This window comes from Thamnophis elegans, chromosome 5, assembly GCF_009769535.1.
Source record: "Thamnophis elegans isolate rThaEle1 chromosome 5, rThaEle1.pri, whole genome shotgun sequence".
Lineage (NCBI taxonomy): Eukaryota > Metazoa > Chordata > Lepidosauria > Squamata > Colubridae > Thamnophis > Thamnophis elegans.
In genome coordinates this window covers 30,993,109-31,016,978 of record NC_045545.1, presented here as the reverse complement: position 1 = coordinate 31,016,978, position 23,870 = coordinate 30,993,109, and positions in this window count along the sequence as shown.

Here is a 23,870-nt window from a genome sequence, read left to right as displayed (position 1 = left end):
CCTCTATACAATTCCAAGTACATTCCAGATTTGTTGCAAGAGATCCCTCAACTATCTGGAGGAGATGTAGAAAATATGCAGAGGTCATAAGTAGGATTCTATTCTCCTGGAGATGTTCTTTCAGCAGTAGATGGACAGAATCACACATCCCCCAAAATTTCTATGGATTACATGCATAGAAGGAATGGGTGCAAAAGGGCTCCATCAGAGGTGGTAGGCAGCCAGCTCTTACCAGTTTGGGCAAACCGTAGCGGTGGCTGCTGGAGGCTCTGCCCCCTCACCCTGATGTAATATGTGACCTTCTGTGCATGCGCAGAAGGTGATGCGCATGCACAGAAGGTGGTCACATGCGTGTGCTCACATTTGCAAACCAGTAGCGAAGGTTAGTGAATCCCACCACTGGGCTCCATCCTTTGCAAACTCTCCAAGCTGAATAAGTTTGCAAATATTCAATGCACGTAGCATAATTCCTAAAATAGGATATTTATATTACATCCTGAAAAGCTTATCTAGAACTGAGAAAAGACAAATAACTGTTGTGAAGAAGCAGATCTTCATTTTGCATGGGGTGGTGAAAAAAATCATTCAAGGACTATACTTGTATCTTGCTGATTGATATTTTAGAAAATGCTTCTTTTTCCATGTCCTAGAACAATCTTTTTAAAAAATATTCTTGATTTATGAAAGGAAACTAATGGTCTGTGTAATGGATGTGTACAAGCAGTAGATGGACAGCCATCTGTTATGGATGATTTAAATTGGATTCCTGCCCAGAACAAGAAGCTGAACCTGATGGTCAAACTTTAGAATGTGTGTAGGCCATCAATTTCTTAAAAAAAGCATATCTCCATAGACATTCATAGTCCTTTTAGAAGTTGGAAACCAAAGCATTAGAGATGTGCTCAACCAAATAGATTGGAAGAACAAAAAAGGAAACTTTAGTTCAATTAAAAAACACAACAATTATATAAAGTGACATCTCTTCAGAATTCACTACATCTTTGAGAGAGGAAAAAATTTGAGAGGTGGCTATAGACAGCAACATGATGAATGAATAAATAAATAAATGAATAAAACAACTTTACAAATGTTTAATAAAAAGGGAACTTTTTCATGGGGGTGAGGAAGAGAGAATAGAGAAACAAATATAATTCAAATGATAAAGATTCATTGGACAGTTTCCTGATTTTCCTCATTTCCTTTGGTTTCCAAATTTTGGCAAGGAAGGACAATAATTAAAAAAAATTGTTTTCAGAGTACAGAAACAATGTTTTTTCCTGATCTCGCCCATAGTTTTTGTTGCATAGAAAGGATGATGTGATAGTTTAGGTAATTTTATTTTACCTTTGTATTTATGTAAGTCCGAAAGCAAATGTACTTATTTGTTTTACTTTTGCCTGTCCCATAAGACAAAGTGTAGTTTTTCACCCATGTCATTTATCTTCTCTCTTCCCTCTCTATTCCCCTCTCAACGAATTAGGTTGTCCCTGTTTTTTGCTACAATCCCTTCATGTTTATAAGTTTAGTAGGGGGTCTATGGAGTGAAATGAAAAGCACATGGCTCTGTATTTTCTACACACAATGAAAGAAATATCATATGGCAGATGAATTATGTTGTTTATGGACTTATGGCTTTTACTGAAGGACATCTTTACTGATTCAGAATTAAATTTTTCAAAATAAGTTTTGTGTTTCACCTATGGATATCAGAAAGATACAATTGAGTGATTTTTATTTGATTCTGAGGAAATTATTTCCTATGAAAATTCTAAGGCAAGGCATAATTCAACTTGCAAAATAAATTAAAAGTAATGCTAGATTGTATGTATGTATGTATGTATGTATGTATGTATGTATGTATGTATGTATGTATTCATTCACCATCCTCAGGCTGGTGTTTTTGGCTTTAAGCGTGGCTGGAGCTACCGTCTTTCTATAAATCTTGGTGGGTGGGTGTGGAGTGGAGTGCTGGCTTTGTTTCAGTAAGTGGATTGGATGTGTGGCTGTATCATGATTGGTAGATTGGTGCTGATTGGTGCTGGCTGTGAGTCCATTGTTGTTTTGTGTTGTAACGGCCTGGGTGATGGGTGGGGCTTATTTGTTTACCAGGGCTGGTTTCCAGATGTCTGGTAGGCAGGAGGTATTGTCACGTTTATTCATTTTGTGGGGGTGTTTCTCCATTTCGATAGCTTCCATAATTATTCTCTTGTTGAAGTGTTCAGTGTTGCAGATTAACCTGGTTCCTTCAAAATTAATTTCATGTCCTTTAGCTTTAAGGTGCTGGAAAAGGGAGGAAGTTTTTTCTTTTTTTCTTACTGCGTTCTTGTGTTCTGCAATGCGTGCATTTATTCTCCTATTCGTTTTTCCTATGTATGTTGCATGGCAGATTTTGCATGGTATTTAGTAGAAGCCTTGGTTTTCTAGCTGGACTTTGTCTTTGGGGTTTCTTAAGATGTTGGCTATTTTTTGGTCAGTGTTGAAGGCTGTCTTGATATTGTGTTTGTGGAGAATTTTGCTGATTTTATCTGTGGTGCCTTTGATGTAAGGGAGGAGGGCGATGCCGTTGGCCTGTTCTGTGTCAACCTAATCCAAAGGGAGACTGCCTCCCAAAACCGCGACACAGAACAGGACAACGACATCACCCTCCTCCCTTACATCAAAGGCTGCGTTTTTGTGTTAGAAAAAAAGGAAAAACTTCTTCCCTTTTCCAGCACCTTAAAGCTAAAGGACATGAAATTAATTTGAAGGAACGAGGTTAATCTCCAAAACAGAACACTTTAACAAGAGAGTAATTATGGAAGCTATCGAAATAAAGAAACACTCCCACAACATGAATAAATGTTACAATATCTCCTGCCTACCAGACATATGGAAACCAGCCCTAATCAACAAATGAGCGCCATCCACCACCCAGGCCGTTACAACACAAAACAACAATGGACAGGCAGCCAGCACCAATCAGCACCAATCTACCAATCATGATACAGCCACACATCTAATCAATCCACTTACTGAAACAAAGCCAGCACTCCACACATCCCCACCAAGATTTATAGAAAGATGGCAGCTCTGACCACGCTTTAAGCCCAAAACACCAGTCTGAAGATGGCGAGTGAGACCTTGCCGAAACGTTGCCAAGATAATTTCAATCTTACACGGGAAAAGACCCAAATACAACAAGACCAGCATACATACACCTGTGAAAATCTACGAATATATATATATATATATATATATATATATATATATATATATATGTATATGTATATGTATATGTATATGTATATGTATATGTATATGTATATGTATATGTATATGTATATGTATATGTATATGTATATGTATATGTATATGTATATGTATATGTATATGTATATATGTGTGTGTGTGTGTGTGTGTGTGTGTGTGTGTATGTATGTATGTATGTATGTATATATATATATATATATATATATATATATATATATATATATATATATATATATATATATATATATATGTTTTATTTGTGCTGATAAATAAATAAAGGGAGACTAGTATAGATCTATTTCAAGCTATTTAGCTCTCATCAGCTAGCCATACCCTTACTGGGATTCGATCCTGTGTTGAATTGCATCTTAGGCAAACGTCTTAGCCATTATGCCACAGGTCTCCTCCTTATCAGCTGAAGCCAGGGAAGAAGGTATATATTTAGTGTCACAACCCCTGGTAAGCCCCAATTATGGGAGGAAGCTAACTGCTTCCATCATCTGTCAATCGGCTCGTCACAAGAGTCCATCACGACAGAAACCCAATATTTTTTAAGGGTATGGCTAGCTGATGAGAGCTAAATAGCTTGAAATAGATCTATACTAGTCTCCCTTTATTTATTTATCAGCACAAATTAAAAAAAAACCACTATATATATATATACATACAAGCTGTGACACTAAATATATACCTTCTTCCCTGGCTTCAGCTGATAAGGAGGAGACCTGTGGCATAATGGCTAAGACGTTTGCCTAAGATGCAATTCAACACAGGATCGAATCCCAGTAAGGGTATGGCTAGCTGATGAGAGCTAAATAGCTTGAAATAGATCTATACTAGTCTCCCTTTATTTATTTATCAGCACAAATAAAACACAAATATAACAAAGGCAACAGTAAAAATATTGGGTTTCTGTCATGATGGACTCTTGTGACGAGCCGAGTGACAGATGATGGAAGCAGTTAGCTTCCTCCCATAATTGGGGCTTACCAGGGGTTGTGACACTAAATATATATATAAATATATATATATATATATATATATATATATATATATATATATATATATATATATATATATATATGTGTGTGTGTGTGTGTGTGTGTGTGTGTGTGTGTGTGTGTGTGTGTGTGTGTGTGTGTGTATGTATGTATGTATGTATGTATATATATATAGTGGTTTTTTTTTAATTTGTGCTGATAAATAAATAAAGGGAGACTAGTATAGATCTATTTCAAGCTATTTAGCTCTCATCAGCTAGCCATACCCTTAAAAAATATTGGGTTTCTGTCGTGATGGACTCTTGTGACGAGCCGATTGACAGATGATGGAAGCAGTTAGCTTTGTCCCTAAAGCACAATGTCCTTATTATTAAAAAGCAGAACTGGAAAATACAATGTATACATCAGACAAAAGATTGCATCAGAATCCCCACAATGAATCTGATTTACATCAAAATGCTGTGCACGTGCAAACAAGCACTTATGCAGAGACAGACAGAGGAAAAACAGAGGGATGATGGGGTGCGTTGCAAATTTAGAAATCATGGCTATAATTTAAACATACCTAATGAATTTCACAATAGAGTAGAAACATGTGACCACAGGATTATGCCTCTGCACAATTTACTGCCAGGTGTTGAGTGTTGATGGGAAGATCTCTGATATTAGATACATTTCATTAAATTAGATTTGAATTATGCTTTGAATTGAGCAATATCAGCCAACGTATCTGGAAAAATGATTTAAAATGGCAAAACAACCCAGTAAAATTCTGAACTTTGGTTTTTTCCCCTCCCCAATGTACAATTTGATTGAAAGGATTAGTAAATAAATGTTACATCATATAAAACTGAGTTACTGAGATTGGACAAGTCTGGGTAGAATTTTAGTTGGCATTGGCAGAATGGGTTTGGTCTGAAAAAAAGGGAGAAAATTTCTCCTTTCCCTTATGTTTTCAAAATCTGCTCCTGAAAAATTCTGGAACCATAGCATTACAAATAGATGTGGCATAATAGGAAAGATAAGAGCAAAATATATAGCATTACGAAAATAATGCAGCATTAGCAGAATTTGTATCTTGATTGTACTGGTATACTCCATGTATCTCCTAGTTGATGGACATATTATGTTAAATACCAAGTGGTCTTTTATTTGGAGATCCTTATTTGCATAGAGCAACATGGAAAAGGTTGTGATAAAACTGGACTTCAATTGCACTTATGCCAAACTGTCCCCAATATGTCAAAATTAACCAGTATTGCCTTGTTAACACAAGACATTTTTAAGTTAATGAGCTGTGGTAGTGCAGTGGTTAGAATACAATACTGCAGGCTATTTCTGCTGTCTGCCTGCAATATGGCAATTCAAATCTTACCAGGCTCAAGGTTGACTCAGCCTTCCATCCTTCCGAGGTTGGTAAAATGAGGACCCAGATTGTTACAGATGCTAACTCTGTAAACTGCTTAGAAAGGGTTGTCAAGCACTGTGAAGCGCTATATAAGTCTAAGTCTTAGCTAATAGGACAAGAAAATCATGCTGATAATGTTACCTAGTGTGGTAATGAAACATTCAGAAACTAAATTGAAACAGGCTTGGAAAGCCAATCAGAGCCAAAATCTAAAACCCGAGCTACGCATATTTTCTATTATTTCTAACTAGTATTGCCCCTGCTATCAACAAGGAAGACTATATTAGAATGGATATTACTAGGGACTGTAACATGGTCTACTTTCTCCTCTTACTAAAAATCATTACATGAAAGTCTTGATTGAAGCCATGACTAGAACTGGTGAGATACAAGGGTTCTTTGATTCCACATCCCAGAGTCTCAGACTATACCATGAGAAAACTCACGCTTTAGGCCAAGAAGGAAAGTAACAGATGTTACTTAATTATAACTGCAGCTATATCTGGCAGCTATAAGTTCCCATCGCTGTTTTAGGCTCCGGGGTCTACTTTATTTGCATATTCTCTAACTTAAAAGGATTTGTATTATTAAAATCTACTCCTTCCTCATAATTTGGGGTCTATAACTTTTAATGTGTATAATAATGCTAGAAATATTATCTGCTTCCATAGATTATTTTATTCATTCATTCATTCATTCATTCATTCATTCATTCATTCATTCATTCATTCATATCCTGCTTTTATTATTTTTTTATAAACAATTCCATGCCAAAAATGACTTTGACTCCTAATACTCCTAATACTCCTTCCTCCTCCTATTTTTTTTACTTTTCAATAAATTATAATATAGTAAGCATTATTATATATTATTTATATTTAAATATCAATGTAAATATTATTTATGTTAATATAAATTACAAACATATTTTAGTTATATATTTTATAGCATATACTTAAATATATATTTTACCTTTCTTCCTTTCATAAAAATTATTTATTATCTCTTCTCTAGTAGTACATAAGATGGAAAAGAATGTTTGATTGGTTATGTGCCATCAAGTTGGGATCACTGCTGTATTGACAAAATAGGTAGCCTTCTCCTGGAGGAGATCTATGGACTCCCCAAAAGAGTTTGGTTACAGTTATTTCTTTCCTTTCTTTGGAAAAAAAACAAGTTGAATTATATCAAAAGAGAAAATTAATTTGTTTTTAAACCCATTCTCTAAATCATCTATTGAAGGGCATATGAACTCTGTGAATGTTTCATTAGAATATATCAAAAATGTTATTATTTTTTAAAAAAATTCTGTGTAATAACAAGCTAGAACTTTTATATTTGGTTTCTCCTTTTTTAAAGCATTTGGCCAAAGTTGCCCATTAGATTTGAAGAAGAAAACCCTCCAAATGAAAAATTGGCACATAAAATTAATGACTGCTGAAGTTGGCAATGCTTCCTAGGAAACTGTGGTCCTTCTGGCGTCTGCATTTGGAACTTCATCAAAGCTTCAAGCCTTCATTCAAAGTAACAGCTGAAAAGCAAAGATACAAGAGAAAGAGAGAGAAGAAAATGTGTCCAGAATACCAGGTGCAGAGAAAAACTAAAAGGTTATTAGGAAATTGTAGCTCTGTTCAAGTTTCACTCCAATGAAACAAACTTTTTAATGTATATGGGAGGGGGTGGTGGAAACCAGTCTTTTGAGATTCAGTGAGTTCTGTTTCATTTTTCCTTCCTCTAATATTAAATTGGAACTGAAAGTAAGAGTAAGGTCAGAAAAATCCACAAAAGTGGACATAGCAATCAAAACTGCCAAGCTGAACTTAGGAAAAATTTAGCACTCTGTGAATGACTAAATTGTGTTAAACAACAGTTTCTTTTGGCCAAACTTGACTGAAACCCAAATTTGATTATTTCTCTGAGGTGACATGTGTTCAGTTTCATGCTCGTAAGATAACTCCCGGAAGCTCGCTCTTTCTTTTACTATTTTATTTCATACAGCAGCTTCTTTGAACTGTGAGCTTCCCATATATTGGACCAGATTTTAGCTTTCATGAGCAAAAAATAACTTTTACCCTTGACGTTACTCGGAATGTCCTTGACAAAGAGCTAATAGAATCAAAGGCGGGTTCAAGTCATCAGGCAGCTGCCAACACATTCTCTCACTGAGCAGATTAGGCTGGAAAGCAAAAATGTGGAGAGAATCATGTAATTGGGACATTAGACATACAAACAGTATCTTTCTCTCTTTAAGGGGAAAATAACATATCATGCCATGGCCCAGCTGCAAAGCCTCATTTTAGGCTGGGAAAGAAGCAATGTTGCTCTTCCCTAATTTTAGTGTTTTAATAGCTAGAAGGAAACTCTGCTGGGATGGGTATTCTCCACTGGATTGAGCTTTTAAAATGACCATATTTTTTGATCATTTCTTCCAAATGACTTGACAGCTATTTCTGACAACGTTGCCCTGAGAAAATTCTCCACCTATCCTGCAGTGATTCAGTTCTGGAACTGTCATAGGGTTGGTTCAAAGTGTAATGTAACAGATTTGGAATAGGCCATTTAGACCACACAGATGCAAAAGCTTAAGGAAAAAAACTACCTGGCATATCCTAGCCACTGTGTGCTGCTAACTGCAGTGGTGATGAATGATTAAGGAAGAATTGAAAGATGGAAAAGAAGGGAGGCACGCAAATTATCTAATGGAATTCTGGAAAGCAAAGTTGAATGGACTGGACATATTTACATATGAAAGCCACTTAGGATTCATGAGGATTGTATATTATGTATGTTTTGATAAACAATGACGGTCCCCGCCAGAACAACGGTGTTTAATCAGGGGACCAAAAACATACTAAACTCAATCATTGAAGGTATCAAGTCAATTGTAAGGTTTACTCTAGAGGCCAGAAACAAGACCAGAGAAGCATCTGAAAGGACCAACTAAAGCCTAGAAGAATTGAATGAAATTTGACCAGAGATAGGCAGTCAATGTCTTATAGAGTCCACCAATCTTTCTAAAAGTCTACATTTCAAAAGTATGATAATTTAGTGCTATTTGTTTATCAAATATCCCATTTAAAGAAAAAAGATAAGTTGAACATGGTAACTATTTGCAACAGTTTGTTTAGTTTGGTTGAGAGGGAAAATAAGCCATTATGGTAAAATCTATAATTGGGAATGTTCAAGATACTGGGGCATCTGAATAATCCCTACCAGAAAACAGATTATCAATCCTGCCAATTTGCTTCATGCTATACTCACTGTTTGAAATGGAAAGTAGAGTTTTGGTGCATATGGATCTAGGGTATAATATCATTCTCTAGATCCAATTCTGCAGAGGATGGTAAGAGATAATTTTCAGCTAATACCAGAAAGACTGAATGGTGATTTATACTCCAGACTGATGGCCTTTCAACATTGTTTTTCTGCTACTGCTAAGCCTGCAAGCCTCTGGTATGCTTTCCATCTCGAAGATGGCCTCCTGTGATTCCAGTCCTTTTCTCAAGAGACATCAGACACACCAAATTCATCTGGGCCTCTTCCTCTTTTGATTGTGGAATTGTACTGATTTTCCCAAATCCCCAAAATTCCTGATCCCCACTGAATTTAATAAGGTTTATCTCTAAATGGACTATCCATGTAATTTATACTAAATGAATCAATGTAGTCAGATTCATTCCACATAAAATACAGTAGCATCCATCATTTGGTTTTGCAATCATTTATTTTCTTGGCTTTATTTGTTCATTTATTTATTCATTTAAAAAAATCTCGTTTGATGCCAGACTGAAACATAGAACTGAAATGACTTAGATCACTATCCTGCATATGCTTTCTAAGAAGGAAAACTGAGATCAAATACATCTTATACCCAAGGGCATTAGAATAAGATCACAGCCTTAGTCACACAATACAACTTTATTTTTTTATAACTTTTAGTCAGTGCTATGGCATATTTCAGTATGTTTCATATGTAATATTTATATCTTGACTGTGGCTACCAATACTTTCTCGAGCATAGTGTATCTTCAGTTTCATGTAATGCTAAACATATTCCCAAGAAATGAACTCACTGAGTTCAGTTAAAATCTCAGGTGAATGAAGCACCAAAGCCCCAGTTGAATAAACAAAACTGAACACTTTCTCCCAGCTCCCAAAATATTTAAGCACACAGTACCCTTTTCAAATGAAAAAGAAAAAAAGAGAAGCTTCTCTGCAGATCATAGGTTAGATAAGAATGCTCCCTTCTCACCTTTTCCACTTTCTGACGGCACAGGGAAACTTGGCTAGCTTTTGAAAGGCATAAATTAGGAGAGGTGGAGCTTAGAAAAGGCCCCTTCGAGCCCCAGCATAAAAGAGTTCAAATGCTGAGCTTTCAGCTGTTTGAGATAAAAGTTCTATGGCTTTCCACTCTTCCTTTTTGCTTCTGCCAATAACCAGGGGGAGGGCTTTGAGCAATTTACTGCCAAGGAAATAACAGAGATAAATAAAGCAGAATAAATACACGCCGGACTGAATAGATAGTAATTCTATCTGACTATCGAAAATATCAAAGGATACATCTCTGTCTTTTTACACTCACACACATGCACCCACCCACACAGAGGGAGGGTGGTATTTGAAGTATAAAGGCTGCCTTTGCCCATATGACTATAAGGACTGGATTATTTGAAGGATGGATTCTCTCCAATTACATTGTTTGGTCCCATTAAGACCAGCAGGAGACTCATATTAGGAGACTACAAAAGAGTGTGGAGGAGAACTTTTTCTGCAAAGGTGCCTGTCCTAACATTTGGGCAGTTCAAATCTCACCAGGCTCAAGGTTGACTCAGCCTTCCATCCTTCCGAGGTGGGTAAAATGAGAACTCAAACTGTTGGGGACAATATGCTGACTCTGTAAACCGCTTAGAGAGCGCTGTAAAGCACTGTAAAACCAGTGGTGGAATTCAGCCAGGTCGTAGCTATTCAGGAAAGCCAGTTGTTAACTTTCTAAGCAGTTCGGAGGACCGGTTGTTGGAAGAAATCTCATTTTGTTTTTTCCCCCTTTACAGGACTAAACCTGTAAGGAAGGCAGGAAAGAAACATTCTGGTGTTGTTTCTAGCCTCATCTTTATTGCCCTGCTTACAGAAACTGTCTCTCCATTAACCCTTATTACATTGTAACAGTTAAGGCGAAGCTCCCATTGATCTGAGTGATGTTGAGTTGCCCATGCCTGCACAATCACACCAAGCCACGCCTACTCAGCTGGTCATTAGGGAAGAGAACCGTTTGTTAAATTATTTCAATCCCACCACTGTGTAAAGTGGTATATAAAGCTAAGTGCTATTGATATTGCTATTATCCCCACCCCCATCCCCCGTTCCCAAATTGGCCCTGACCCACTCAGCCTTAGAAGATGATATTTGTAGCTCAGGGTTGAAATGAAGATTCACTCACTTGGATGCTCTCCAGGCTTGGTTGATTTCTTGCGGATGTTTCATTACCCGAACTAGGTAACATCATGGGTTTGTTCTTTTATATTCAAGGCAAGCATATACAAAAGGAGAGCAAACTCCACTCCTTTCTATTACTGATAATATAGCAATAGCAGTAGACTTATATACCGCTTCATAGGCCTTTCAGGCCTCTCTAAGCGGTTTACAGAGAGTCAGCATATTGCCCCCAACAATCTGGGTCCTCATTTTACCCACCTCGGAAGGATGGAAGGCTGAGTCAACCCTGAGCCGGTGAGATTTGAACCGCTGACCTGCTGATCTAGCAGTAGCCTGCAGTGCTGCATTTAACCACTGCGCCACCTTGGCTCTATATATATATAACCTAGCTTGGTAGTGAAATGCCTTCAAGAAAACAACCAAGCTCAGAGAACAGCCACATATCACCTCTCAGTTTTTTTAAGGGGTTATTTTTTTAATCACAACTTTATTATTATTTTTATAAATAGCTCAAGGCAATGGACACATATAATACAACTTCTTCCTGCATTCCCAACAACAATCTTGTGAGGTGGGTTGGACTCAGATAGAGTGACCAGCTCCAAATCACTCAGCTAGGTTTTCATGTCAAAAGTGGGACGAGAACTCAGAGTCTCCTGGTTTTTAGGCTAGCTTTTTAACCACTGAAGACAAAGCTCTGCCATCATATCAGGTGTTTTGACAATGGTGGGGAGCTGTTACAATGGCTGTATGGAGCTGAAATAGAATGAATTCTGCTGCTTATCATGATGTTATGTTTTTAATTTGATTGTAGGCAGTGTTTATATCTTTATAGATTAGGTTTTTGAATTGTTTATGCCTATTATGGGACACCCACTCACTTAGATGAAATGATTGACCATGCAAGTTGGCCATCGTAATCTGGCTCCCTGATGTTGCTATACCTGGTGATATTAGGATTGAGGAAAAGCAATTGGAAAACTTATAGTTTGAAGTGGAGTGCTTATAGAGAAAGAAATCTACTGTTAAATCAATCACAATAGATTTCTAGGCTCCAGTCATGATTGATATAATACATAAAAGACTCCTCCAGTATTTGGAAATTTTGAAGTTATTGGACCTGAACAACCTAATTTTACAACAACACCAACAACAAAGAAAAGCACCACTTGAACACCTTTGGCATTGACAAAGTCACCATTGGTTAATTACAAAAGCCAGGTTTACTTGGAACATTTCTTTGACAATACCTTTAGCACTATCGAACAAAAATGGTTGTCTATCCTTGGGAGAGACTTGCCAATACAGTCTAAACATCTGTGTGACAAACAATAGTTGAAGGGGGGTATTTCCTATTCTCTTTCATTTTGATTTTAAGGATATTTATTACTAAGGACTTTTGATTGATAGCCATTGTTTTTATATTTTTAATCTAGTATTATGTCTCCCTACAGTCATATTTGACAAATAAATAAAAAAGTTTCTAGTCTTTTTTTAAACAAGATGAAAATAATTCATTATCAATACAATCTTAGAATCTTAAAGCATATCCACATTGTATAGTTCTTACTTTTCCATTGGGATTTTTTTTCCTTTAATGTCTATCAATGAGCCAATGTATTGTTTTTCCTGTCAAAATCTGAGATGGAAGGATTTTCACTCAAAAACAATACATTGGCTCATTGATAGACATTAAAGGAAAAAATCCCAATGGAAAAGTAAGATAGAAGAGATAGAACACTGAGATAGAAGAGTTTCACCCCCAATTTTATCCAAAGGTAAAATTCAACCTTAAGAGACTGGAAAACAATAATATGGTGCCCTTATTATTATTTTTAAAGTCCAGTAGGAAATAAACTAGCTTAGGGCATGAAAAATAATCCACTGATGGAAACCTCTTTTTCCCTTAATAAAGGAATGAATCATAACATACAAATGAATTATGTTCCTGTTTGTTGTGTGTGTGGTAATATTAACAAACAGCTATTGATTTGGGGAAAACAATTACAAAGCAGAACTAATGTAAGAAATAGACAAGAGAACTCCAGTTGCAAAGTTTTTCTTCAGGCAATTTTAGCATTAGAACACCAAGAGAGATCAGTTGTCCAGAGTGAGTGAAGGGAAGGAAAGTTGCCCACAAAACTTTGTTTTCTGGAAGTGATGCACATTTAGTCATGAACTAACAGATTGGCTGGGATGGGTTCTGCAGCCAGCACAAACAAGTGAGAAAAGAGTGTTGGCTTGTATGGAATGAGGCAAGCAAGGCATTCCATAACAAAACATCTGCCCTGGAAGCCAACCTTTATTTCTGAGATGTGAGTCAACACTGATTCCCATATATTACCTCTTTCCCAAAGATGAGACTTACCGTAACCCACATTCTAAGTTAATCTAACTTTCCCAAATCTCCCCTGAAGTTAATTCTTCATTCTTCTGCCTTCTTTGTTTGAAGAGATGGGTGTGAAGGACTCAGAGCTGTGATAGAAATTCTACTTGGCTATTTTGCAATGAGAAGACTTTTAAATTTATACAGATCTGTCTTAAGTAGAGGCATTTAGAGCTAAAGGCAATGAAAACATTGTTGAAAAAAAATAAGTGAACATGCCATCACATGAATTATTGTTGTAGTATTGCTCTTACTATTATTGTTCCTGTGAAAACCAGCTTCACTTTTTATAGGGTTCTAAAATATAATTTACTGTGATGCCATATTAATCATAACCATCTTGTGTACACTTGCCCTTCACTTTAATTTAGACTGTATTCAAGCCAATATTTATTCAGTCCAAGGCTGTGACTTGTTTTATAGAAGAAACCAACTCACAGAAGAGCACTGACCCTACCTGGCTGTAAAGTCAACATTGATAGCTATAATTTCTGATTTCCAAAGATCTAAACCTCATGCTGAGAACTTTGAACATCATTTAAGACTTCTTGGAATGTGTTTATGAGAGGGAGGAAAGACTCCAAAGCCACTTAGTAAAAAGCACAAGCAACTATTTTATGCTGGTTTTTCTTCTTCCATAGCCAAACCATATGAATCCTCTAATGATTTCACTAAAAAGTCTTTCTTGGCAGAATCCTGCTGCTCCCTTCCCAACAAAGCAATTTTTTAACAGAATGGTCTGAAAAATAGGGGAATCAAAGGATGTTTCAAATTTAAGATGCAAACCAATATACTAAGTCAAAGCTGAGAGTTTCTACCTGAGGGCAGAGAGCAGAGATGGATGAAAAATTTCTTCTCTGCTCCAAGTGTGACTGATGCACAGAAGGGGGCATTTCTAACATTGCTTCATCCATCATGGACTGATACTGGCAGTAAATCTACAGCAAGTCTGAATCAACTGTAGATTAACTCCCTTCCTTTGCAATCAATGGAAGGTAACATAAAGGAGGGAAGAAAAATTGCTTAAAAAAAAGAAAACAGTGATACATTTCTTGTCTCTTATTCTCTTTCATAATTAAGTTTACAACTTTACTTCTCTGCCTGCATTCATCAACTCTATACCATAAGAATAGACCATCCTCACTCACAGCTAGGAACTAATGTTAGGTGCTTTCTTCCTTCCTTCCTCTCTCCCTCCCTCCTTCCCTCTACCATTCTATTCCATTCCTCCATGTTGTTTAACATTTCTTCCTCTTACATTCAAAGTCTCAGTAGTTTGTATGCCATAGTTTGAGCAGTTGTCCAACAGGTATTGACTTTGCCATTGACCATAACTTTAATCAATTATGGCTTTCATACAATAAGATATAGATATAAGATGATATAGAAGGTGCAGATAGATTACCAATCACTGTAGTTGTATCCATGCCACTAACAGTATTTCCTACTCATGGTAAGGACATTACTGAAGGTTGCTTCCATTATCCATAAAAATATTTAGTTTTTAAAATCATGTGGAAGAAGCTTGATTTCACTATTCAGCTTTCAGGGCATGCTTTGTTCAAAGCTTCTTAGCAATAAGAAAGCTTTTTCAAGATTTGCACATCTTTTCTATTCAGTTCATAGCAATGAATCAAGCAGCCTCACCCCAGAGGGTATTAGAATACCCCTTGAGGTATTCTAGTCATTTTGTCCCAGCTGAAGCAGAGTAGGAGTAAAAAAAAAGGTGAGAAAGTCTGTAAAGTAAATACATCTCCTTAGCTTGATGAACATTTCTATTAATTGGAGCAGAGGTGGGTTGCTACCGGTTTGGCCTGGATCAGGCAAACTGGTAATAGCGGCTGCAAGAGGCTCCGCCCACCCACCCGTATGCTTCTGCGCATGGACAGAAATTTCGCACGTGAGCGTGCCCGAACTGGTAGTAAAAAAAATTAGTTCCCCACCTCTGAACCGAAGCTCTTCCTGCCTAAATCTGAGGAGGTCTCTATCTATTTTTTTCTAGGGTGAGAATGGATTTTATGTGCAGCATATATGTATTTGTGGTGGTGGTGGTGAGAATAAAGAAAACTAAATATTATCTGGGTCAATATGCCACAAGCCACAATTGCAATTGCAAACCAGTTTTAGTCCATATGGCAACGTAAACATGATATATCTTAGAACAAGCGAGTCAGGTATTCTAATTGCCAGCCAAATAGGAAAACTGAAATTATTTAAAATTCAGTAAACATGCGAGTGTGTTTTTAGCCAGATCTGTTGTAAAAATCAGAATCTAAGTGTTCTTCCCTTTATTCAGTTTTTAGAAGTGTTTCAGAAAATCTTCTAATTACCTGAAGACTTGAGACAGAACATTGTTGCTCAGATTAGCAACCACTCAACACAAACTGTAAAAATCCAAGGTTTGAAGTTTGATATTGAAGTTTTACAGAACTGAATGTAAAAACATTTTCTTTTCACTGATCTCCTCTGAATCATTACAAGCTCATCAGTAGATTTGACAGCAACCATCTCAGTGGATATGAAGTCAATTCTTCTAATGTTTATCTAAACTGCCTAGAGTCACTTAAATAGTGAGATGGGCATTGTTTAAATTTATTAGATAATTGTGTCAGACTTGGAAGCCATCTTTTACATTGGGCCACATTTTCTACTGTGGGATAACGAGAGGGGGGATTATATGAAGTATGGGAGATATATAGTCAAAATAACATTCTTTTCTTAGAGAGTCAAGGACATTTTGCCCAGCAGCTGTGATAAGATGACTAGGAGGCAACTCCAGTTTTGGATGGTGCCTGATTGGACCATGTGATGGACATGTGGATGCTGGGCAGGGACTTGAACTTTCACTTGGGTGGGAAAAACCTGGAAGCTGTCAGATTTGGGTTTTCCCAGATGTGCCAATATGGCATCTCTAATAAAATTGAACTTTGAGGAAACTCAAGCCTCAGAGTCTTCTTTCGTTCGTGGTGTTACTTGGAACCCTGACAAATTGATAAATAGATGATAGATAGATAGATAGATAGATAGATAGATAGATAGATAGATAGATAGATAGATAGATGATAGATGATAGATGATAGATAGATATCAGTTTCTAACTGATTAAACTGGTGATGCTAACCTAAGGCTCCTGGGCTGCTTGTAGCATTGGAACTTCTTTTCGCCAGTACTGTTGAAGATTGGTGGAACAGATTTTCATCATTCTTTGGCAGGAAACATGAAACATGAAAAGAAACACAAAACATGAAAACTGCACAGCGTCTGTAAGCTTAACAGAATTTTAGAATGAAGAATGATTTGTTAAACTTTCCTGAAGGAACAAATAACCTCCCACTTTGTATTTTGAGCCTTCCATATGTCTAGCATTTGGAGATTACCAGATTGTCTACACTTTATTTACACAATCCCTGTAAAAGTACTGTCCAGCTTGATTCTCCATGCTTATTAGTAAACTTGATCTTAATCTTTCTGCTTGGTTCCTGGACAATTTCACAATTCCTGTAAAGATACTGCTGATTTAATTTGCTCTGTCAATAGAAGCAGCATGCAACGAATTCTTGCTCCATCCCAATTTACAATCTCAAACCAGTCATTACTTCCCCTTCATACTCAAACACAGCTGTGAAGAACCTTTTTGACACCAGGGATTGTTTTCATGGAAGATAATTTTTCCAAGATTGGGGGGGGGAGTATTGGTCCACAGCCCGGGGGTTGGGGGACCCCCTGTTCAAACACATAAAAGTTCTATATATTGCAATCTATATTACATTTTTCAGAGCAAGAAGCTACCATTGGCATCTATCAACTCTTCCTAAATCTTGCTCCCGGAGCCTGCAAGCAACAGAAGCTTCATTGGGCAATTCTCGGCTTCAACCTTATGGCCTCCAGAGTGTGCATCTGGGAAAACACCATAGAAGAGTATATGCACAGTATATGGCATTGAGGAACTTCCCCAGTAATGGCATTTCTTTCAGATTGGCTGGCTTCACTTCAAGAACAATTCAGACTCACCAGTTCATCCCCTAATAGCTACTATTGCAAGCCTTCCCTGCCTTTCCTTAGCTTTCTCATAGAACCTTCTACCCCTGCAATCTCCATTTACATAAGGGCAATTCTTGTTGTGGCTCAGGCTTAAATGATGTGTCCCAGGTGCCTTCAGCTTCATCTGCTTGCTTTGTTGGTTGATCCTTCATTTAGTTGTTGCTTGTATTTGTTTTAGTATAAAAATATAGATTGTGGATGTGGGGAAAGAGGGATCTTAGTATCTTGCTAGACAATTTAGGAGCAATTCTGTGGAGATTCTCAGTTTTCCAGTTGTCTCAAAGGTGCTATTTTTCCAAAAGGCAACCGGACTGTTTTTTCCTAGAAGGAGGAGGAGGAGGAGGAGGAAGAAAAAGAAGAAGAAGAAGAAGAAGAAGAAGAAGAAGAAGAAGAAGAAGAAGAAGAAGAAGAAGAAGAAGAAGAAGAAGAAGAAAAAATTTCATTCTGGCAGGATGGTGAAGGTGATGGAAGGATTAGTTCTGACAAGACGGGGGAAGGGTTGGAAGGATCATTTTATAACTGCAAATAAAATGATCCTTTCAACCCTCCCAACAACCTGTTAGAACTAATTCTTCCATTATCTTCATCATCCTGCCAGAACCGAGGAAGCTTCTTGGACGAGAAGTGAAATGTTTTCTTCTTCTTCCTCATGGAAAAAACAATCCAGTTGCCTGTTGAAAAAAGCACCTTTGAGGCAACTGGCCCACTGAGAATCTCCCCAGAATTTAAAGGAGTTGATGTTCAAGACACTTGCAGGCAAGGTATTGCTGGAGTTGGTTGGAAAATAAATCTTAAACTATAAACAATATTTGTAAGGCCTAAGTATGACACAACTGTCTTCTCTAAGTTTACTTTCCTATGTCACCTAGGAATGTTGGGAGTTATCTGCAGAACTACTAATTAGCAATAGCAGTTAGCAATAGCAGTTAGCCTTATATACCACTTCATAGGGCTTTCAGCCCTCTCTAAGCGGTTTACAGTGTCAGCATATTGCCCCCACAGTCTGGGTCCTCATTTCACCCACCTCGGAAGGATGGAAGGCTGAGTCAACCTTGAGCCAGTGAGATTAGAACCGCTGAACTGCAGATATCAGTCAGCTGAAGTGGCCTGCAGTACTGCACCCTAACCACTGCGCCACCTACTAATTAGAGAAGGCAATACTTTCTGCAACCCTGACAGACAAGATGTCAACTTAAAATACTCGGGCCTGTCTTCTATATTTACATTTATAAAATATCATTTATATATATCAAAATGGACCAAAATCCAAATTAAAAATAAAAGAACCCTTCATTTTAAGATGATAATATTAAGCTCTTCTCTACACACACAACCCTCAAGTCCCCAACAAATAGTAAAAAGTAAAAGTTCCCCTTGCACATATGTGCTAATTGTTCCCAACTCTAGGGGCGGTGCTCATATCCGTTTCAAAGCAGAAGAGCCAGCAAAGACATCTCTGTGGTCATGTGGCTGGCATGATTAAATGCTGAAGGCACACAGAATGCTGTTACTTTCCCACCAAAGGTTATATGCTTTCAAACTGCTAGGTGGCAGAAGCTGGGACAAGTAACGGGAGCTCACTCCATTACGCGGCGCTAGGAATTTGAACCGCTGAACTGCCAACCTTCCTGATCAACAAGTTCAGCATCTTAGCTACTGAGCCACCATGTCCCTTCAACAAATACTAGATTAACATAAATGTGAAAGCTTTGCAGAGCTTTGTATGCTACCACGGATTTAGAAATGTTCTCAATGAAGTAATTGTCAATACATATGGGCGAAGAAAAAACTCTACGCCTTCAGTGTATAAACCCCAATTTTGCAGTTTTTCTTAATATACTTCAGTCCTTAATATACTTCACCTATATTTAATTTTGCAGAAGTGTTTAACCAATGAGAGTAGAATTGTTAATCAGAGCAGCGATACAAGAATACCAGCATGATATCTGTCTATTGCTTTCTGAATCTATACCATTAATAATCTATAAAGTGGCATAAAGCATATAGGAGTATCATTCAACAATATAAGTGTATGTTCTGTCAGTATGCATCAGCTGGAAACTCAACTGGTTTGAAAGTTATTGAAATATATTGTAGAGAACAAATATTGCAGTGACATGAACTACAGAATGTGAACTAGGTCAATATATAGTATATCAGTCAGAAACAAATCAGGCATTTTTAAAATAGTAATAGGGTTTATGGATTATAAACAAATTGAATTTATGGCTGAAGAGTTACTAAAGTAGATGGAATTTTGAAAGCTACAAGATATGGTAGCTCTAATCTATTTCTCTTCTTAAATGAAAAACAATATTTTTCTAGTATGTGGAAAACTGGAGATTAATTGCTGAAGAGGAAGATAAACTTTTGATGGTATAATTTGATTTTAAAAATTAAAAAGAGCCAAAACCAGTAATTTTATTTAGAGGAAATGGATTGCAGATTATAAACCCTATCTTCAAGTATCATAAATTTCTTTTTTTCACTGTAGGGGTCTATAGTTTGCAGGTCAACTTAGCATTCTTTCTTTTACACACACAGAGAAGTGATTGCTCTATTGACATGGGGGGGGGGGAGAGTCTATAACAAAACAATATTTTGATTAAGTTACCCCAAAATGTTCCATAGTACAGAGTAAGCTTTTGTCTTTAGCTCAGAACTTTTTGAATATGGGATCAAGCAGAGAGGAACAGAGAAAAGTCATCTGATATTAAAGGCATGGAACTCCTATTAACTTGCTTGGAAAGTGAACATGTGGAGGGGACATGATGAAGATCTAAAGAGAGATTCCAAAAGCATTGAACTTAATGACAACCCTCTGTGCTTTTACTTAACCATGATTGCACACAGGGTCCCTGATCCCATTGGGTCTCCTGATGAGTTTAGCTGTATATTTCACAGCTTCATTTCAGCACTAGGATTAGATACAGTAGGACTTTGTCTTCTCTTTGTACTTTCTATTTTCTAACATCTGAGCCTGCAGTTGCCAAACAAACCGATAAAATTATTTTAAAGTATTGAGGAAAGTGTAGCCCAGTAGATGTTGCTAAAGTAAAACTTCCAGCAACCCCATTCAGCAGAGCAAAGTTGGAAATTACAGTACAGTAATATCTGGAGGGCAATATATTTCCCATCATGTCTTTGAAGCACCACACACAGGTTGCAGGAATAATTTTTAAGAATTACAGTGGTTGAACATCTTATTTTTAAAATAATATAAATCAAGAAGTCCTCTAGAAAAAAAATTTTTTTTTTCCAGATAAATGCTGATAATTATACATACGTTTCCTATTTTCTCTGTATTAAGCTTCAAATCTTGCTTTGGCTATAATTTCCATTATAATCATAATCAAAAGCATTTGATTTTGAGTAAAGCATAGTTATTCTACTCGGAAATGCCTAAGAATAGCTGTCAGTATTAACTGGGGAAATGACTATTCCATTAAGTTCTCCTATTACATAGAAGAGTCACACTTCATGTTTTTAAGAAACACCCATGCAGAGAAAGAGGTTTGGACATAGCAATAGGAGGGAGTCATCTGTTATTGAGTGAAAGATTTAATTTAGACCATCAACTTGGAGCGATGTCAAAAAGATGCTTGTCCAAACGTGCTTGGATGTGAATGATTGTCCCAATAGTCTAAAATTTGGATGAGCAGCAGCAGTGTTAAATACATCAGGTTTCATGACACTATGCAGGTCACTAGGTGGGGAACAGGGGGTAACTTGGCATAATCACAAGGTATTTATTGAAGTTCTAGTTCATTTGAGCAACTGAATGCCAAATGACACATTGCATTGTTATTCAGATTTTTTTTTACAAAAATATTTGAAGTGGTCATTTGTATCATTTAACTGGAATATGTTCCTAATCCAACTTTGGTTTGCTGCTGCTTTATGCCCTTAACAGTGCTGTTACAGCAAATAATATTTTGAGAGTCAGACAACAGTTGGAGGGCGTGTGGGAAGGGTCTCTGATCTTAATCAAGAATATTTTTGACTGAAGCATGTCTGTGCTCAGCTGTTTTCCTTGTTATATTCAACACCATATTAAGGTTTGATGTCTCTCATTTTTTGTTATGTTAAATTTATTCACTTACCTATGTACATATGGATGTTCTATTACATTTTATTGTATTCTTTTTCTTATTTTCTAGTTCTAATTGGTCATACATTGCAATAAACTATTCTGTTCTGTTCCATTCCGTTCCACTCCAGTCCAGTCTAGTCAGTCTATTCTATTCTATTCTATTCTATTCTATTCTATTCTATTCTATTCTATTCTAGTCTAGTCTAGTCCAGTCCAGTCCAGTCCAGTCCAGTCCAGTCCAGTCCAGTCCAGTTCAGTCTAGTCTATGACCCAGAATTTTTTTGGCTAGTTTATTTTACCTAGTGTTTACAACTATTCCTAGACAGAGATAACTTGGTCACGGTAGTTGCTGTATTGGTATTGTCCTATGTAGTATATTAAGCTGTCATTGAGAATGACATGGAACTCATGACATATGAAGAATATAGCTTGCGGGTGGTAAAGCCTGGAACATCAGTTTCAAGGGAAAACTGATAGTCAACTAAGATATTACCCAGATAGTTTGGTTCTAAATTCAAGGCATCAGTCATTTATTTAATTTACTCAATTTATGTGCTGCCCATCTTGTTATCATGATACTTACAGCTTTACTCCAAGTACTAGATGATATTTTTTCCCACTGAGGACTAATTTGGTGGGCATGGGGTGGGTATACTCAAAAAAGGGCTGCCAAGAGAGATTTGCCTAAGTACAAAATGATTGCTATAGAGTACATGACTTGTTACAAAATCCTTAGTTACCAGAAGGTGAGGTGGATCTACCAGGAAGCTCTTTACCTCCCAGTGAGACTTTTGTGGGACTTAATTTTTAATCTGAAAATTATTATGACTATTGAAGTTAATACTTTGCTTGATGATTTTGACTTTTCCTAAATTAGGTAATTTTTAAATAATATTTTTATTTTTTTTAAATGCAAATAATACAAACAGTACATAAACATCTAAATACAAAAAAAGAAAGAGAAAGGAGAAAAAACCCACATATTACAGTGCACCCGCCTGGAGAACCATTTCCCCCCCCCTTATATTTTGTCATCTTTAACAACTAAAAGATATACAATATATTCCATTTATCTCACCCAAAACAACATATATTCTTTAGTAGGTTTATTCCCTTTGCCTTCTACCAACACTGATTTTATAAAATCCGCCCATATTTCATTATAATTATTTGCTTTGATCATCCCTTTTTAAGATTTAATTTCCATTGTTAATTTATCTTTTGTTGTCATACTGTAAATTTCATTATACCACTCATTTCTTTGAATATCCCAATTTTGTCCCCAATATTTAGCCACCACTAATCTAGCTGCCATTGACAAATTTACAATCAATTCCTTTTTTGTTTCATTTATATCCCATTTTTCTACCAGCAAAAGTAATGCAATTCTCGGTGACATGTCTAAATTTACATTCAAAAGTGCTCTAATTTCTCTAAACACAATGTCCCATATTTTTTGTGCACTATCACAATCCCACCATATACGTTTGTATGTTCCAACCTCTTTCTTGCACCTCCAACAAATATTTGTATATTTACCATCTATTTGATTTAATTTATGTGGTGTTAGGTACCACCTCCATATCACTTTATATCCATTTTCCTTAACTCTGACATATACACTTTTCTATTCCAAATGTTTTTTTCCAATCATTATCATTTATTTCTCCTAAATCTGATTCCCGAATTAATTTTAAAACTTTTACCTGCTCTTCTAATTCAGTTAATATTCTATACATTTTCCCAATTCTTCCTTTACCTATATATTCTTCATTCACCTCACATTTTTTTATAATCATTTCAAATTTTGTTAACCCTAAACTAGGTAATTAAAAATAATAATTATTTTTTTAAAATGAGGCAGACAATCTAATAGAGGTATCCAAGGACATATTAGAGTTCACAGATATTATATAATCTACTCTTGTTCTACATAGGATGGCAACATCTTATAGAGCTATGTACAGAATAATATTGGTCAATATTAAGATTGTCCAAGTATGCTTGTCCTTGTACAAATTGTGCATTCTATTATACATTTTCTTCATCTCTCTTTTGAGTTTTGTATCTAATTGTTGCTTTTCTTTGCTTCACCATTGGGTATGAAAAGTGGAAAAGGACCTTCTTAGTCATAACATCATGGCTATGGATTGTGTAAACCAGTTGACAATGGCAAAACTGACCCTGACATTTCAGGATCAATAAAAGATCTACCTGTTTACTCAATCATCTTTGAATCTGAGTAACAATAACTTGCCA